This window comes from Myiozetetes cayanensis, unplaced genomic scaffold, assembly GCF_022539395.1.
Source record: "Myiozetetes cayanensis isolate MyiCay16 unplaced genomic scaffold, myiCay2020 scf5-8, whole genome shotgun sequence".
NCBI lineage: Eukaryota > Metazoa > Chordata > Aves > Passeriformes > Tyrannidae > Myiozetetes > Myiozetetes cayanensis.
In genome coordinates this window covers 102,796,393-102,813,756 of record NW_026087742.1, presented here as the reverse complement: position 1 = coordinate 102,813,756, position 17,364 = coordinate 102,796,393, and the positions used below count along the sequence as shown (strand labels likewise).

The 17,364-nt window shown below is 39.2% G+C and overlaps 1 protein-coding gene across 4 annotated transcripts in view; it reads left to right on the top strand.

Annotated features, from left to right (window-relative positions):
• Nucleotides 1-16,900, top strand: part of SMPX (small muscle protein X-linked) — a 40,644-nt gene extending 23,744 nt beyond the window's left edge. For all 4 annotated transcript variants that reach the window (XM_050332574.1, XM_050332573.1, XM_050332575.1 and 1 more), the window contains exon 5: nucleotides 15,868-16,900. The gene's annotated coding sequence lies outside the window, so the exon portion shown is untranslated. The remainder of the gene's footprint in view (nucleotides 1-15,867) is intronic.
• The last annotated feature ends 464 nt before the right edge of the window (nucleotides 16,901-17,364 follow it).

Sequence of the window (17,364 nt, the reverse complement as noted above, 5' to 3'; positions counted from 1 at the left end):
CTTCTGCCTTGCAGAAACTCTCACACTTCTGCCATCTCAAGAAGATGGTGCTGCATATGCTGTTAAGAACCCTTGAGCCACTTCTGCAGGCAGCATGGTGAAGCTTGTGTGGAGAGCTGTTTAGATACAGCTAACAAAAAGAAATTGAAAACAATCAGGTTTTCTTCCCTGGGGCTTTGTCAGTGTCCATGACATAAGTAAAGCCGGGAAACATTTCCCCTCCCACTGAATTTACAGTGTGAGCTGTCTCCTCCAGATTCACTCCTAGTTTTTTAAAAAACAAGAAGAAAAATTTGCAAACATGCAAGAAAAGGAATGTGCTGGTGGCCCCTCCCTTCTGCTTTGGCTCCGTGATTATCACACATACCCAGCCAGGAAGCATGAATAAAGCAGGTCAGGTCCTCCTTTGCCTCAAAAGGATTAAAACCCACAATTCTTGCTTCCCTGGAGACTGCAGACTACCTTGGCAGGGGGGCCCTTTGTAGACTTTGAGCTAAAGCTCGGCTGCTGTGCAGAAATGAATTAAAATTAATCTGTAGACAAGTGAGCCTGATGGCAGCCTAGCAATGTGGAGCTCAGCTGGCAATAAGGAAATTTGCTTCCATGTGCTTTATCCTGTGGATTGCTGTGTACCATGTCTAAAGGCTAATTTGTGTAGCAACAGTTTCCTCAAGCTGTGCTTTGAAAGAAACCAGGATGGCTTCTGCTGTGCTCTTGTACAAAGTCTGATGCAATTAGGTAGGTGCTGAGGAGGAAGGTCTCTGCAGAAACCCACCAAGTTTCTGGGTGCTGCTCAGGGTCATATGTGTCCCTGGTACTCAGGTGAGCAGGTTTATCTAAACTCAGGTATTTGTAAATGGGCATGAGCACAGAGTGAGGTTATGGTGAGGTCGGACTATGGTTTTGAGGATCACAGTTTTGGCCTTGGGCACTTGCATCCCATTTGCACCGTAGGCATCTAAATTGCTGGGACTCTGTCCCTGGTACTGAGCACAACCCCAATGCCACTGAGTGGTAACTATGCTCCTAAATCACGTAAGTGCATCTCAAAATCCCACTCCAAATTTGAATATTCAAATGGCACATTTTTCTTTGTTAAGATTGCATGGGCCTCTGTGTCCTTCTGCAGTCAGATCCAAGATTTGTGCTAATACAACTGTGCAAGTGCTCCAATGGGAGCTGCTACATGCACATTCTGAGAGGAGCCTTTCTGCAGAGCTGAGCAAAAGAAATCTTTTCCACATAACCTGTAGATCATGTCGGTGTAAATTTGGCACCAAAATATTCTTGGGTGCCTACTTTTTAACAGTTGATGATTTCTCTCACCTTTTCCTTCTATTTCTCTGTGAAAATTTATTTCTTTTCATTTTGTTTAGTGAAAAAAAAATTTTGTGTTTTGAAACAGGGTGCCTTGGGAATGTTTAGTTCTCCCATATGTTTTTCACTCAATTCTAATAACTCATTTAAAATGCTTGCCTGTCACAGATTGCAAATTAAGTATTAACAGTACAGTCTTATACAGGCAATATGCTGTAACACCTTCATTTATGGTTTTGAAGAAGTCTATTCTATGGGAAAAGAAGGGCTTATGTTTGAAACTTTAAAAAATGGCAAAATCCTATACACACAACATACATATATATACACACACATATATATAAACATATATATGCATATACACATAATGTATGTGCTATGTGCATATCTACACATGCATATATACATATATAAACATGTATATGCATGTATATACATGTAATGTGTATATATATTTATATACTGGTTGCTGATGTGAAAGAACCTCATGTGCACTGTCCTGTATGTATCAAGTCTTAAACTACTCAACAACAGGGAGAGACAAACTGCCACACTACCTGAGTAGCTTTGAAGAAGCAAGATAATGCAAGGAATTAAGCATATCCTGCATGGACCAGATGTCAGAATATACAGTTTTCTAGTACAGTCAGTTACATGTCAGGTTAAATTAGCAGCCTGCATGTGATGTCTTGCCTTCATGCTTTTCCATCTCTGAAGAGATCCTCTGGGTTATGTACGAGATGGCTGTCAAATTTTCCAAGCTGATTAAGACCTCTTACTTTTCCATGGCAAAAAGGTCACGAAATCAAGGATGAGAGTGTTAATTATGCAGAAGAGGCTGCAGAGAATGTGATCTATGGAAAGACTATGTTGAGTTTTGAGTTGGCAATCACTTTCTTACCACCCTTCCTTTTCCTCCCATTTGCTGTATTTTTTTCAATGTATTTTGCTTCATATGAAGTACCAAGTATTTCAGGAAAAGTATTTGCAAAGTGCACAGAGACCTCTCAGTCTTGATTTGAATAGGTTGAAAATAAAACCATAGCCAACTTCCACGTCATCTGTAACTATATTTGTAGGGATGGGAGCATTGTTTCAGGACCTCTCTTTTTATTGCACATGCCAGAGTTATATTGAAAGAAAACAGGTGGCTGAATAGTACAAAGATTAATCACAGTTCAATTGTGCTGTGATATTATCTGTAGGCATATCAGATGTGCACTATATTTATATGGAACAACACTCACTCATACATTATGAATTCTGTTGAGAAGAAGCCATATGACCAGGAGAAAGTAGCATTTTTAGAAACCATAACTAGCACAGAGAGTCAAATGTGGGCTATTTGCAGTACAGACTGGGTAAGGTGGCAGAAGAGGCAGAATTCATGATGAATAAATTGGATATTGCTGCCCAAATAGAGACAGATGAGATTTCTGTTTTCTTGCTTGGAGAGGAGCCCCTTCTCAATGTCTCCAGGATCACAGAGCTTGCTGCTAATGCACGAAGAGCAAAGAAATCAGTCACAGAGAGCTCAGGGAAAGGTATTGCTTCAGGTTCAGCAGGCTTGCCCCAGCCTCAACACCCCCACACTGCCCACACTTGTCCCTGTAGCCCCACATGGCTCCACACCAGCCTCACAGTTGAGAAATTACCTCCCCTGCCCTTGCAGTCTGGTGAGGACCACTAAATGTCACTTCAGCTGACTGGGATCACTGGACATCTCTTTGCTTTTAGTTGTACAGCAGCACAGAGCAGTGCCGGTTGCCTTAGGGAGCTTCGAGTGCCTGTGAAGTCCCTGAAAAATCCTGAAAGAGCAGTAATTACAGCAGGGCTACATCCCTTTGCTGAGGCTTCCAAACAAACCCGGATCCTGGCAAAGTCCTCATTAGGAGCAAAGTGGGATGATTCTCTTTGTAACTTTAGTTGTAGTTCAGTTGTAAAGTGGGGAGCACATGGGGCAGCAGCAGGGGAGCATCTGCAGGACAATCCCCCTTCTCTGACTACTGTGGCAGTGGGTCGAGGGGCAGGAGGTCCTCTGTACAAAAAGGATTTGTAGAAATTGTACTGCCACATTTTTTCCTTCTCACACCACCAGCAGAAACAGTTAGACTGTGCTGCTGCCCTTCTGGGTTTCCCTGGCTACCGCAGAAATGTTCTTTTTCACTTCCCTCAGCCTCTTGTCAATAGTAACCTGTGTCATGTGGCTTCCTCAGCTATATGAAGTGCTAAAACTGCAAAAAACTCTTTTCTGGCAGTCATTTGTCTTTTTTTGACCACTGAGTTTGCCATTAATGTAGACTATTTTTTTTTCCAAAGCACTAGTTTTCAAATTAAATTGAGGGCGTTTTGTCAACCCTACTTATATCATGGTTCTAAGTATAGAACACTGCCCAAAGGGTTAATGATGAATTTAGTTTATTTACACTGTCAATTGTTGGAAGAGCCTTAGGGGATTGGTTTTGGGATTTTATCTTTTTTTCTTGGTGGAAAAAAAGGGGAAATAACTGCTACAATGAGATAAATCCCGGTCAAAACATATCGGTAAATACTGCATCGTGGCAGTAACTCTTACGAGAAACTAGAGGGCAGGCTTCTAAAATACTTCAAGCTCTGTAAAGCTGCGGTTAGGTATCTCATCGGCTTCCCAAAGAAACGTTAAGTACCTAACTCCTAGGAGGTTTGCATGTTTAATCAGCTAAATGCTTTCAAAATACTGCCCTGAGAGGGCTCAGGAAGCCTGCTGCATAAAAATAATAGTCGTTGTTGTGTGTCAGCAGCCAAGCAACTCCTACTGCAAGTCTGCTGATTATTATACCCAATATAACTAAGTTGTCATTTCCCTATTCCTCCCTTTGTCTCAAATTTTTATGTCATGAATTGTGTCTTGTTGTGTACTAGGAATCACTGTGGGCTTAATAGGGGTTTATTATTATTATTATTATTTTTGTTATATGTGCAAGTAGTGCATAGCATCTGCATGGGCTTGGTTCCTGATCACTTCATTATGGGATATTTAAAAATTCATTTGCAGGGGCAGACAAACAGTGCAGAGCAGTGAACCCTCGTGGTCAAATCACCAAGAAGAACATAAAATTAATAGAAAATATATTTGAATTTTTTAAAATAATTTTTAACTTGTTGTGGGCCAGTCTTTGAGTCTGGGAGAGATCAGGTATACAGTATAATTTTTAGAGCTTGTAGTTGTCAAAATGAATCTTGAAGGGCAGTACTGAAGTGTTTGGCATCACACACCTGAATGAAGGTGCAGACCAATGCAGTCAGGAGACTGAGATGAGGTAGAGGCTGTGGAACCAGTTTGGACACACTAATTTTATGTCACACTGCAGAAATGGGCCCTGCCCTCAGCTGAACCACAAAGGAGCAGGAATAGCTGGGGTTAAACCACACTATTTATGGTTTAAAAAATATAATATTTCTCCACTGACTTGAGAAACTATCTCCAGCAACTTCTGGCAGGACTGTTGAGCAGAGATTAGGGTTTCCAAGTCAAGCAGACCTGAAGTTGTTGACCCTTGTAAACCCCCAAAGTCAAAGAGCTGCCCCAGCCTCCTGGCCAGCTCCTGCTCCAACAGCTGCAGGGCCAGTGCAGGGGCTGATAAGAAACTGGCCAGATCACTGTATTCAATGCTCCATGCTGCATCAGGAGAATCACTGAAAGCAAAATGTTTCCATAAAAAGTTATACTTTCAAAGCACAAAACTTTCCCAGTGGAGAAATGTTCCATCAGAAAAATGTTGGACCAGTTTGACTCTTGGCATACTCTAAGGTACAAAAGCTCATTGCATTTTAAATAAATTTCAGCAGCCTCAGCCCATGCCAACTCTCAAGCAACAAATCAAGCAAACTCCGCTTTTTCTCCTGCAATTATCCAACCTGATAATTCTCTTGTCATTTCACCCTTTTGCTTCACTGAAGGAAGAAAGGTCGTGTTTGCAGCACACCAAGATGCTGTTTACTTCTGATTTCATTGCCCTGGAATTTGAAATTCATAAGCAGTCATGATATAAATATATATAGTTTTAATCCCTATTGTGTATGTACAAACAACCCCAAAAATCAATTACCTTCAGGATACACATCATCAGACTTTGTTTTATAAAACATTTTTTTAATGTAGTCCTTTCTAAAACCAGCACGAAATGCGCCTTTTTTTTCAGGGACAAATGAAAGACAACAGTCTGCTTTTCCAGGGTTTGAACTCATGGCTTTTGAAAGTCTAACCAGTCAACACCTCGTGCAGCAATAAAGTTGCATGAGAAACAGAAAATATTTCCAATAAAAAATGAATGGCAGAGCTGGCATTCTGGATAATGTGTGAATTCTTAAGGATAATGAAATAAAAATCTTCAGACAATATTAGAGTCTGATAGGAGGTAAAAAAAATCAGGCAGTATGGAAGCTAAGAGTGAATGTTTATGTGTTTATCATTGCATATGAGTTAACATGCTGCAAAATCTGCTTTATATTGTGTTCCCTGAACTTTTTGATTTATAGCAATTTCCCTCATACCATCTCAGATCTGCAAAATTATGTGTGGTTACAAAACTAACACAGCTAATGCTGAATCATCTTTTCTACATATCAGTGAGCTTCTGAAATAGCCTATCTCACTTTAACTATAGGAGAACGAAAACTTTGTACCGACATCTTAATTTTTGAATATGAATAACCACTTCGTGCCCAGTCTTAACTGATTAACTGATGCTTATATGGGTCATTTATCAACTCAGTATTATTTTAGTATGTGTTTTTTATCAGTTCCTCATCTTTCTTGAAAAGAAGAAAGCCATTGACTCCACAAATGTCAGCTGGCAGTAAAGACAGTGGCACTTTAGAAATACCATTAGTGAGGGCACATATTTGAGGACTCCATAGGAATCAGCAGCATGCCAGATATTTCACTTTCCTCAGCTTTTGTCCCTGAAGCTCTACCATCAGCTACAAAATAAAAATTCTTAATCTTTTGCTGACCATTTTTAATTTAAAAAATACAAATAATTTTTAAACCCTTCTCTGTATGTGAAAATCAGGCAGATACCAAGCAGTGTTGCTTGGTGCTGGTCGTGTGTCTCTGGAGAAAACGCCAGCTTATCAGGAGTTTTAAGTGGCAGCAGCATGACAATAGCAAAAGACATGAGCATTCAGGTGTGAAATCATAGAGCCTTTCCAGCAGCAGCATTTTGCTGTGTGCTATGTTGCATTCAGATTTGTGAGAAAGTTTTTTACATAATTTAGAGTAAAGCTTTAATATTTTATTAGAGAGCTAGCACAAATTAGGTGGCAGCATAAAAGAAGTCCAAGGTCAGTGCCTTCCTCCAGATCTCTTTTGTGTAATAAAACAACTTGAAAATCATTGTTCATAATTTAATTATGTAGCGTGGTTATGCACTTTAGAGTTTATAAGGCATGAGGCAGCACAGTCTTGAGGGAGATAGCCCATTCCTACAGTGGTTTTTATTGCACTGTTTGAGGGACTACAATAAGACTGCTGAAAGATTTCAACTGGAAGAATCTTTACCCTGCCATAAAAATGTCAATAAAGATAACACCACCTTACTCCAAACTTCCATCTCCCTGAATCAACTATGTTTCTAGAAAAACAAAACTGGGTGGTCTGAATTTTCACAGAAAACACAGAACATCTGGGAATTTTCAATTTCCTTAGAATGTATGAAAATTTTTAATCTAAACACTTTTGTCGAGAAGCTTTGTTTTGTTGAATTTCCAGCTTCTTACCCACCCCAAATAACTTTTCTTAGTACTTCCAACACCTGTTGATCAGCAGCTTCAAACCCTTGATGCTATGGGTGTGGTGCAGACACTGGCCATTATGTTCATTACAAAAATTTCATAGTCCAAGCTGCTGACTGAGGATTTGCAAGGCTGTGAGATGGCTCACCAAATGTCCTTCACTGCTGGGCACAGCTCCTGGTGTTGGCTGGCCCACGCAGCTGTTTGTGGGTCTCTCTGAGCTGAGTGCCCTTCCAAGGCACATGTAAGGATGGTGGGTTGAAGTTTCCACCGGAGTGAATGGAGCTGCCACAAGAGCAGCAAGGTTTTTGAGAAGTGCAAATTGCCTTTGGTCCCTCTGCTTGTGCTGCCCTATGTGGGACAAGAAAGGGCTTGACTTTTTGGAGCTACAGTGTTTGTGGTGGGTTACCTCATGATCCAGTGCGAAGGCTGTGACCCCCACACTCGTAAGTCACTTTTGAAACAATCTAGGAATTCTGTATTTTAGCTTTATAATAATTTGACCATGTTTAATCCAGGTTACACAGTGCAGTACCAGTCATTATGTTCTTGTCTCTTGTACTTAAGCTGCAGACACATGTGAGTTTTCTCCAAGTCATCTCTGTGGTGGGCTACCAAGTGCTGACTGCAGGGAGTCTCTGCAGCAAGAGCACTCACCCCCATATACATTTTCTCCTAGCTGGAAACTTTGTTTTCAGAGACACGTCCTGGCTGAGAAACCCTAGTCATGCAATTAACTCTCCACAGGTGCATTTCATATTGCATCAGTGAGTGCTTCCTTACAGAGCCTTCACCACTCTCAGTACAACAAAGATGTCCCATTGTTTCAAATGTCACAGCTTTTTTTGACTTTCTCTTTTAGTAATAGATTTTTATTGCTGGGGTTTATTTTCTGTACTGAATATTTTACCCATCATTATTTTATTTGTAATAGTGCCAAGCCTGGTCCCTTCTGTATATACCTTTGCCCTGTAGGCATCGCAGTTACCAGCCCATAAGGGGAACTAGCAATATCTTTTCATTTTCACAGTGCACCTCCACCCAGGTGCATTTCTACTGCCTATTTTTCACCCTGTGCTTGCAAGCTGCTAAGTGGTTTTGGTTATCATTGTAGAAATCAATGGGATTTATAGCAACTCAAAAGAGGTAATAAGCACTTTGCAGGATCAGCGATCAGGCTTTGGCTTCCTGACTGATGAATTTGCTACAATCATAATTCCTGAAGTTTTACTGTCTGCTGTTATAGGGAATGAAAATGAAATACAACTAAACTGTTCAGGAAATCCTTTTCAAACCTCAGTGCCATGATTTTTTTGCTAATTAAGCTGTTTAAGTCATCGGCTTCATTAACAGATGTTAATAAAGTGTTATTTGGGTGTACTTGTTAATATGGTCAGGATAATACCTTAAAAAGGTGACCAAGCCCTTGACTGATGCCTGCACTGGAAATCTAATGCTTTTTAAAGAAGAGGTGGTATAGGTGAATGAGAATGGTTTGACATAAAATCCAAGAACAATATTTCACCTATATTGATAAATTATTGCAAAGAATAATAATTATAGACACACACATGCATGAACTTAGCAGGGCTTAGTAAAATGCTACAAAGGAAAAGCTTTTTTTTTTTTTTCTCTTCAGAAGGCACTAATTTAAAAGGTAGTAAGTGCTGCAGCATAGTTCTCTTTAACAGAGGTAGAAAGAGCCACTGTAGCTCCTCATCATCAACTTTAATTGCAGCATATGGTATATACTGCTTAATCTTTGCTTCCTATTATGAATCACAAGTGGCCTCATATGGTCCCAAAGCAACTGAAGATGGGTCTGCAAAACCTTTTTATAGGGATGACACTTTAATTTATGAGAATTTGTAAGGAAAATGTTAATGCAAAGCAGAAAATTGAAATGAAAACTTGAATTTAATGTGAGGTAAACATATGTTACAACCACTGTGCTTCATGACATGTAAACTGTGGAGAGCAAACAATAAGGGTAGCTCCAGAAAAAGTCACTGCAGCAGTAGTAATACCATTAACAGAAAGTATATCAGAGTTTATATAGGTTTTCTTTGTAATACATTTTGAAGTGTTATGCATTATCAGTACTTAAAAATTCAGTCTCTTGATGAACTGTTTGGATATGATGAACTTCTTCATATGCTTTCCCACCTGTAAGAAACTGTTGATTTTTGTCAGTGTCTATAGTGAATCCATAAGCTAAAAAATCCATGCTCATCAAGGTGCTACTTCACCTAAATGACAACTACCAGCCCACCACATGTTGTTTTAGGCAGCTTTCTCATCTCAGCCAAGAGATGCCCAAACAAAAGTAAAACTATGACTGAAAAAGCTAAAGTGAGAAAAGTTCAGAACACACTTCTATGCTCTAGGGATTGTAGTGTTTGTGAGACATTATGAATCTCAAACCTTTGAAGTAGCATTAGTCAAGAAGTAAGAATATTTATTTATGGGAAAAAGTTCTTTATTTTTCAGTGGAAATGCTGAAATGGGAAGGATTTTATCACATTTGAAACTGCTACTTAATTGCAACATTTTAGGCTGTTAGGAGCCACATACATTAGCGTTGGGGTCATCAACATCTAGGTTACACTTACTGAAAAAAAAGAGGAAAGGCAGTATAACCTATGACAAGTATCATGACTTTACTGACATTATGTCTTTCAGAGAAAAAAATTTAGAATTCATATTGATCTGAAAGATTTCACTTCAACAGCTGTCATTTCAGGAGACACTGGGCTAAATTGTCTCTCCTTTGCAAGTTCCTTTGCTGACAAAGCTTTGCGTCAGTGTAGGTAACAAGAAATTTTGACAACAGTACAAGGAATGTTTTCACTTGACTGTTTTTTTGTCTTAAATAAAAGGGTCCATTGTGGTTGACTAGACATGCTGTTACACAGTACTCAGCTTGTGTGTGCACTACTGAGCTGCAAACAGTGGAAAGGGTTAAAACTGTCCTTGACTACCCATGTCATACTGTCTGAACCCAGATGTAAATTAGAGGAATGATATATGTATGAGAGAAATTTCTTCATTGTGAAGATAAGCAAAATTTTTTATCAAAGGTATTATTTTTGCATTTTGGTGGAAAATACATATTTTTTGTTGATCATTCTTTGTCAGACAAATTGAAAGAATAGAATTATGCCCTGTTTTGTTTTGAAACTCTGTATATATGTGTATGTGTAACCTACATCTCCATTTTCATTGCTTCCCCGCATATTTCAATGGATTGTAGGTAAAGAACCAAAAAAAAAAAAAAAAGGCATAGATTATTTCACTGTTCCTTCATTTCACAGGGACATATAACAGTTGAGATTGGAAGGGACCTCTGGAAGTCATCTGGTCCAACCTCACTGCTCAAGTAGGCCCACCTTGAGCAAACTACCTGGGACCATGCCCAGAAAATATACATGAGAGAAAATATATTTTAAAAGACATATGATAGATGCTCATATATATGAGAACTGCTGTTATTATCCTGACAGAAACATAACAAATGTGTTGAAATAATTTACAAAAAGCATGCAAGAATGCACAGTTTAATTTAAAGTAGGCTCTTCCATTTCGTTGACCAGTTACCATTGCGAAGGAGTCAAGGGATGAACTCCCCTTTGCAATTTAAACCTCTCTCTGGCATCCCATCACAGTATTAATATGTTAACCTGGAGCACATTTGACTTCCTACTCTTCTTCTGCCATCTGTGTGCACAGTGATCCCAACATGATATAAATATCAAAGTAGTTGCACGGGAGATGATCATAACAAGTGATGCCCAACGAAGGGAAGTGAGGGCAGATGAATTAAAGTAGATCCCTTGGCACGTCAGGTTACTGTCTCAGAAGATCAAGGCTTTTACCAAATATGTAGGAGAATTATAGAGTCTAAGGAGATAGTCTGGCTTTATTTCACATTGACAATTCACTAGAGCGATCAAAGAAGACATGTCCCTGGATTTACCCTTAGCCCAGGTTTTTACTTCTGAAGATCAGTGTGTTTGTAATTCTAGGCTAATTCTGCTCCAGACTAACAGAAGTTCATGACCTCTATCCCCTTCTTACCTTACTGTAACTGATACCCTTTTCATTCCCAGTGTGCTATTTGCTAGGAATGGCCAGATGTCTTTTCAGTGACATGATGGGAAACCAAACTCTTTCCTGGGTCTATGAACTCCATAAGAAGTCATTACCTTCATTTCCCACTGCACTTTTGAAGGGTTTTTTTTAAATTTTTTTTTTAATTTTTCCAAATGGGGCAAAATTTTCTTCAATCAGCCATACCTGATGTCTGTGTGCAATTCACGTGGTATGGAAAGAACACTTCCAGTTGATACGAATCTTTAGAGTTTGGATGATTTAAAACATACTTCACAGCCTGGTTAGTCAGTATTGTAAAGACAAGGGCAAGTTCTCCAACTGTAACCTCCCTGTCTACTCCCAGAGTGCTTCTTGATGCCTCTTTTTAAGTGTTGCATGTACGACTGTGAGAGTGGTGAGTAAGAGATCTATAAATGGGTTCGAATGAGGAGTAAACATCATGTGGTCGTTCAGTTTGGAAGCTTGTTGAGTGGGAGGCATTTACTGAACCTTGGTGCACTTGCTATAATCACTGATCTTCTATGAAGTGCTAGTCTGTTTTCTCCTTTGTAAAGTTATTGCTTATAAAAGAGGATGCCTTAACAGAATCTTAGGGTTAAATACATAAGGCTGGAAACCGCTGAAATAAATAAAGAAAAAATGTATTTAGTGCCCAGGTGATTCACGCCTGATCTATTAGCACCAAATGTGGTCATTTAACTGCATTTATGAAGATACAGGCAAAATATGGATCCATTTCATGTTTCTTCTTTCAGCTAGCATGCTCTATAAGAACAGATAACACTGGCAGTTGGAATCACTGTTGCTTTTTTAAGAATAAATCTTTTTATCTGCTTGCTCTTAACCAGCTGGGTGTATTTTCAGAGAATAAAAGGGAGATGCAGCATTAAAACCTGTGATTTTGAAAAAGAAAAAAAGAGTGAGATTTTGCAATTCATTTATTTATTTAAATTGATTTTTGAAGTTGCATCTATGTTGAATAGCACATAAATTAAATAATTTCTTACATAAAAGTAGCCACTGCTTTTTCTTGTCTCTAGAACTCTCAGGGATCCAGTCTTTTTTGTTCCAGAAGGTAACACTGACTTCCTACCGACTGCAATCATAGCGCTTCAGATTCTCACTTGAAGAGTGGAAAAGGTCTTGAGAGCTGAAAACCCCTCTAATTCCATGATTCAAAAGTACTTCTAAGCGTGTGCTGATATCCATCCTTAATCAGGACAACATCTAAGCAGTTGCTCCCAAGTATATTCTTTTCTGCTTTCTTTAAAATGGCCGAGGGTTGTTCGGTATAAGCTTGATTGGAGTGGCAAGCGAGGCTGGTAGGTAGGAGCTGCAGCAGCTGAAAGAACCACCAGAGAACATAACTGTGAGGATTATTAATGTACCATAAGCAACCTATTTTTGAGTTTACAGACTCCCATTGATCTCTGGAGGAGTTTGCACTCTAAAAATAGCGTGCCTTTGGGAGCTGGGACAGAAAGAATTGGAGCCGGCCGGTGGGAGGTCTGAGGGGGTTGGAGCATCACAGGGAGATAATAGAGGGTCCAGTGACTGCAAAGAGAGTTCAGGTAGCAATTATAAGCAACCAGAGAGTATACCTGAGAGAAAGATAATATTATTACCAGGTGTTAAAATAGCACTACTTGCAAGCAGCATGCTTTAGACATAATTTGAGAACAGTGGGCTTGATTTTCCTCAGCCCTTGAGCACTGGGGCAGTTTTTGTCATCACAGCAATTTGGTTTCTTCTGCATTTGGATTGCAATAGCAGAGTTCTAGGGAGCTATGAGGTGTTTTGGTTTTTTTTTTTTGTTCCTTCTGCTAACTAACTAGTCTTGTAGGCACATGGCCTCCTAGAAGAACAAATGTCCTTTGGCTAGAGCTGCTGTGTCTGAGTTGAGACTGGAAGAACTGGACACAACAGATCTTTTGGAAGGTCCAATGCCTAGTGAGAGACCTGTACCACGGGATGGGGAAGAAAAGAGGTGCTTGCTGGCTGGGATATGATGCCAGTTGGGACCTTTTAGCCCATAGGTCGTAAAGGTATTAAGTGATGTTAATATTAATTTCAGTGGGATTTGGGTGTGAGCAGCAGTAAGACAGTATATAACACCTTGTTGTTTTAGTTTGTAAACTCTCTGGCAATTCCACAGCTAAACAGGGGCAAGCATGGACCTTGCACCTGGCCCATGAATCTGCCATGGCCCTTGTGAGTGGAGGAACAGACAAAGGCTCTTCCCAGACTTACAGACTGCCTGAGCCTTGAGAGCACCTCTGGAGACCATTCAGTCCAACTCCCTGTTCGGGACAGAGCCTTTGCTCAGGGCCATGTCCAGTTGGGTTTTGAATATCTCTGAGGATGCAGTCTCCACAACCTTTCTGGCCAACCTCTGCCAGTGTTTGACCATACTGATGGTAAAAAAAGTTTTGTTTACTATTGAGATGAAATTGCCTGTGTTTCAGTTTGTGCCAGTTGTCTACTACCCTGTCACTGGGCACCAGTGAGCAAAGTCTGTCTCCATCTTCTTTGGACCCATCTTCTTTGTACTCATTTTCTTTGCATTTCTGAGATCCTTAGGTGCTTGATATGCACAGCACAGGAAAGCTGGCATTAGGAACTCAGGAAATAAGGAAAGGCTAAACTACTTGGAGAAGATAAACATGGAGCTCCTAGGCAGGGCAGATATCTCCTCCAAGATGACACCTGCCGAAAACACAGCCTTACCATCTAAGATGCTGAATCTTCTAGAAAGGTATTAAAAAAAACCCAAGCATGTAATCCTAAAAACCAGAATGCTAAATTACAGCTGCCCATCATGACACAAACCTGCCCACAATGTGTTTGGAGGCAGAAACTACCAGCAGCCTCTTTCACCAGAAGGATCAGAAAACATTTGTGACAGCAAGGACCACACTGTGCTCAGATGTGCCTGCTGTGCCCTGAACACTCTTTCTCCCAGTCCCAGGCTTGAGCACTTGAGTTCAGTTATAGCCAACAGTGTTTTATCCACACACCACTTGAAAACAGCCACCCTGTAATATTCAGGAACAAGCACTGAACAGTTTGAAAGGGAAAGGAGAATAATCCTGAGAGCTGAAGAACATGGAGGGTGTGTGTAGGCAGGCAGTAATTACATAGGGCAGGATTACACGTGCATGCATTTCCCAGGGAGCCATCAAACACAGCCTTAAAGCTGAATTTTGGTTTTTGAGATCAGAAAGATAAATACCTAGGATTACCTGATTGGAAGAAAATTTCAGCTGAAACAGAAGAGTGCACTGCCTTACTGAATCTGTCTGAGACGGCCTTGTTGTTTGATTGCTAACGCCCACAGAGCGTGTTAGTAGTTCTACATGTGGTTTTATGACCTCTTTACTGCACACAATGACACCCTTTCACTTTTTTTCAGTTAATTAACTTTTGACTTCTTTATTCCAAAGTCAACAACACTTTCAAGCAGTCAGTGCAGAGTTTCTCTTAGAGTTCTCTTAATAGCACCTCTCTTCTCCAAGGAAGTGTTTCTTCTGAAAGCTAAGAAATTCCAGCCTTCTGAATGTCCTTCCAGTATTTGTTCAGATGTGCACAGCCTATACATATTCAGGAGCACAACAAAAACTCACTTTATGTAACACATCACGAGAGAGAGAATTTTGTATTTTTTTTTCTCTGCCCTGTGACTCTTTCTCTATTTTCTAAGCATATGTTAAAGGTTCATGTGTTTGATAAAATTTACCAAAAATAGAGATATTCCTCTACCTCAAATACTTACATCTTAGCTGATTAAACATATATGCCGACCTTTTGAAAGTTAATTGCAAAACCTATTTTGCTCAGTATTGCACTGTCTGGAACCAGCAGTATCAACAGCAACCACTGGTATCTCTTAACTTCAAAGAGAACAGAAATAGGCCCTATGCTTGGCTTCAAATTAGCTGTGACTGTGCAGCAAAGAGTCACTGTAGAGAGGTCAAAGGAAATTGCTGATCATTCCCCAGACAGCAGCTAAGCACTTCTCCCCCACCCTGCCCCAATCTTGCTTTAAATAATTAAATACATTAACTCTAGTGGGATTTATGCAAACAACACAGAAAATACTTTGCTACTATGTCTAGAATATTGTCCTCAGTGCATTTCAGTCATGAGAATTAAAGCAGAAATAGGGGAGGAGTGGAGCTGTGACAAAAGTAGTTACAGGAACATATACACGATCAAAAGAGGAGAGGCTGAAAATCCCCAAGACTGTTCAGTCTGGACAGTAGACAAAGACTGAGACTTTCTTACCAGAAAGGACTCTAATAGGCAGAAAGAGAAGGCAAGAGAAGAGGATAACCAAAGCAGTTAACCCCCCTCCCCCACCCTATACATATGTGTATATACCAGTGAAGAGAATTTACAGGTAAAATTTTGACTTTTATAAACTGATGCTTTAAAGGCCTGAGCTCTTAACAGACTCATGAAGTTTCATCAGATTTGGAGATTAGGTGGATCGATCACAAAGATTTGTTTTTGGTTGTAAACAAGTACAGTCAGCAAGAGCAAAATTGCAGGTGTGGGGAGTGCACTGCCCCTCACAACTTACAGGTGTTTTTCTGCATGGTCTGAAAACACACGTGAGTGCACTGATAATGAATAATTTCTGATTTTTTATTCGTCACACAGGTCTGGCAAGTGAAATCTAATGGATTCCGAGGAATGGAGATAATTTGAAATATTTTATATATTTGTATGAAGACTATGAACTTCCTTTTCAACATCCCATAGGAAGCATCTTCTTTGTACATTTATATCAACACTTTCTTGTCGTCCATTTTGTTTAACATAGGAAAGTACTGCTGAAATAAAACAGACCAGAGCAACTAGCAATGAATGTGTATATGTACAGGAATGATTCTGACCTGAGAACAGGGAATAGTGTAACTTGAAGTTGGAACAAAAGTAGAATAAATACTTTAAAAAAACAATCATTATTTGCAACTAATTTGTTTTTTTTTTTCTTTTTGAAAAATGTCATTGTGGATGGAGTTTTAAAATTATTTGACAAAATGCAGAATGAATGAGGGGTGTAACACCTTATTTCCTGTTGTGTACTCCTGATTATAGAAGAGGAATCATGTATCATGTGTAATAAAAGAAATTAAAATATTAAAAGGGATGGTCTTTCTGATGAGTTTAGCAAAATTCTTCTTTTGTTGTAGAGCCCAAGTGTTTATTTTTCCTGAGAATCTAAAATGCACTGGTGTTCTGATACTTATTCATCACCTTTACTTTATACAATGAGAATACAAGATGTGAGTCAGCTGAGAGAAAACTTGCAACATTCATTCAAATAAAAAAGTCATCCAGCTTTGATGGAACATGATCATGAATATAGGTTGAAGGATCATTATCTTGAAAAGCCCAAATACAAAGGGAACATTGGAATATGGATGCTGGGCAAAATTCATGTATTATCACAGCAATTCTTACATAGAATAATTAATCCTTGACTCTAGTTTTATATGGACTGTACATAAAAAAAGACTGTTCAATGCATATTCTATTTTTGGAAATAAGCTCTTATTGTTAGAGAAATGTAATACTCTGTGTCTCCTTAGTCTCTCATGTTATTTACTGTAAAGGTATATGAGGGGCTGTTTTTTAATAATATTCTTCTAATGTTGATTGAAACTATTCTACATGCTCTGAAACTCTCTGCCTGGCTCTTGTTTATTCAAATAAAATAAAGATAATTATTCTGGTTAGAAAACAGATTTCCAGTTGAATATTACTTATGGCATCAATTCAGTTTTTATTGCCTCATCAGATAACACAAAAGCTAACCGAAAATATTTTTGAATTTTAAGTTTTCACATATTTGCAATGTTTTGTACAGGAAATTAGAGAGGAGCTCTACTTGTTGCAGCTCAATTAAAAGGAAATTCTTGTATTTTTTGCTTTGAATATGCAATACCAACATTGGTTACTCTGCTGCTTAATCCTTATGTGGATTTCCCTTAATGCATTCCTTGGGGGTGAACATCCCTGAAAGACAGGTTGAAATGGATTTGCAAAGACAGGTTGAAATGGAAGTGTAAAGAGATGGAATGTATCAGGAGCACCTTTCATTTATATACCAATAAGGTAACATGTCTATTCAATCAAAAACTAACAAATTCC